Below are 2,786 nucleotides of genomic sequence, written 5' to 3'. Positions count from 1 at the left end.
GTGTGTGTGTGTGTGTGTGTGTGTGTGTGTGTGTGTGTGTGTGTAGGGGGAGTTGGTCATGATAAGGGACAGAGCTCTTGGACGTAGATGGATGATGTTTTCTCGCCCTCGGCTTCGGCTCCTCTGCTGTTCGTTTCTCTTCCAGCGACTCAGAAACTTTCTTTCGTTGTTGTTGTTTTTCATTTCATTCTTCGTGTCACAAGAAGGCACATGTGGAATGTTTATCCAGTAAATAAAATTGTGTTTTCCTTCATATTATCATTGCATTTTTCAAACTGTAGCTTCTCCTCCTTTTCAGGAAACACAGAGTTGACTAACTGGGTAAAGAAGCAGCACGAGGCTCCTGAAAGCTGATAACTGAGCCTCCTTCAGCTTTTCTCTGCTGCAGACTCTCTGAACGTTTTAAAGTTGAACTGAAATATAAATTCTCTTCACTTGTGTCTCAGGAACTGTCATGCATTGTGCAGACTTTTCCACCTATAGCTGCTATAATAACATGGATAACATCACCCAGGCTTTCCACATGTCGTGGGACATCGTGATAAAAGCAGCCATTTCAGGAGAGTTTGTTATGCTTGGAAACATGTATGCTGGTTTACAAAAAAAAAGAATTCTGGATGAAATGCAGCAGAAATCTAGCAGCAAAGATGCCAGAAAACAGATGGAATACTGTAGTGTTCAACGCTCGCAAAAACATAAATTAAAACCTACAAATCTGTGCGATCGTGAATTTATATACAATAATAAATACATTAAAACTACGTGATTCACATCATTAAATAACAAATTACTGTTACTTCAATCCTTTACATTATGGATGGATGGATGGATGGATGGATGGATGGATGGATAGATGGATAGATAGATAGATAGATAGATAGATGGATGGATAGATGGATAGATAGATAGATAGATAGATAGATAGATAGATAGATAGATAGATAGATAGATAGATAGATAGATAGATAGATAGATAGATAGATGATGGACGATGGATGGATGGATGGATGGATGGATGGATGGATGAGCTGAGAGGCTGATGAAGAAGGAAGTTCTTCATCAGCTAAGCAGAACCTTAGCGCTCCACTCAAGTCTTCTGGAGGAAAGTTCTCTGGTCAGATGGAACAAACACTGTTTGGAGGAGAGAAGGTGAAGCCTTTAACCCCAAGAACACCAAACCTACCATCCAGCACGGAGGTGGCAGCATCATAAAACCTGAAATCAGAAGGTTGTTTCTCAGCACATGCAGCTGTGAACTCGGTGACGTGACACTGACTCGAGGCGTCAGGTGGTTCTGTCCTGAACAACATCTGGAACGCGTCCCTTCGTGGTGACATCATCGCGGCGGCCGACCTCTGACCCTGGACCGGCTAATTAGCAGTTTGTTCCTGTGCCGGCTGATCTCCGTCCACCTGTCGCCTCACGTCACCGGAGCTCTGAGCGGGAAGCCTCCACATGTGCAGCCTGTCCTGCTGCCTGCAGGCCTCCTGTAGCCGCCGCTGGGTTACATCAGGTCTGGTTTACCGACGCTTGGCCCAGAGAGGCTATTTTAGTTCCTCGGTGTTTCTCCTGCGGATCCATGTATCTCTGAGGTGCTCATCAATCTAACAGACTCTATTATTACTTGTGGACTAAGTGCTTTGATTCGCGGCCCACCCAGGAGATCCTTCCTCCCCCTCACCTCTGTTCTCTGCAGATCCAGTTTCCTCTTTCAGCCTGAACCTCCGTCCTTCTTTTAGGTTTGAATTCTCTACAAGACGTTTCCACTGAAAGAGATGCAAAACATAAATCTACGTTTTTAACTCTAGTTTGTTGAACAGCGACACGTTTTCCCTGTTTTGTTAAATGCAGACGTTAACTAGTCTGCTGAAGAGAATCTGTAAAAACAGGGAGAACAGGACACATGGTCCTGAATAGACTCGCTTTTCTTCCTCTGATCGAACTACTCTGTAAAAAAACGAACACCAAACCGCTTCTAGCTGAACAATTTACAGCTACTTTGCATGTTTTCTACAGTTTTTATTAAATTAGAGATAATAGAAGTATTTAGTTAAAGGCTGATTGTAAAAATAAAAAGCCATGTTTGACTACAAAAGTGAGTTGTTGTTTNACACACACACACACACACACACACACCTGTGAGTGATGAGGAGGAGGAAGATCAAAGCGGCCAATCAGAGCTCAGCTGTGTTTACAGCAGGTTGACTGATCAGGTGTGAATCAGACTCTAATTAGGTGAGTTTGATTCATTCACAGGCGCAGCTCAGAACTCTGCAGCACCAATAAATGATTTTATTTTGGATAAAGTGCTTCACTCAGACAGTTCTTCTGAATGTGAATATCTGGAGGTCAGACGATGGTTATTTCAGAGCTCCAGAACAAGTTCTAGACGATGGAAGGACCATCTTACCTCCAGAACACACCAGGACCATCTCCAGACAGCAGACACTTCACATCCAGGTTCCACAGTTTAAACAGCATCAAGTGTCGGCCTGCGTCGCGGTTACATCTTTGTTTTCTTGTTGTGACTCTGTTTGTTTAGTCACTGAGCGACGTGAAGCAGCAGCAGAAGGTCGGCCAGCGCCGCCTCCACCCTGTTTACAGAGAGCAGCTCCATCAGCGTGACGGAGACCAGAGTCCTGCTGCTATCGGACCATCAGGGCCCGCGAGCTGCAGCTTCAAGGGTCCAGTCGGAAACACGCAAACACTCAGGCTGCAGCTGCAACACGTCTCCAAACATCCGACAGGCAGCTGCAGGCAGCCGCTTAGTAACACACTGTAACACA

This window comes from Stegastes partitus, unplaced genomic scaffold (genome assembly GCF_000690725.1).
Source record: "Stegastes partitus isolate 25-593 unplaced genomic scaffold, Stegastes_partitus-1.0.2 Scaffold1109, whole genome shotgun sequence".
In the NCBI taxonomy this organism is placed as follows: Eukaryota; Metazoa; Chordata; class Actinopteri; family Pomacentridae; genus Stegastes; species Stegastes partitus.
The sequence above is the reverse complement of the archived record's forward strand: the minus strand, read 5'-3'. Positions refer to the sequence as shown.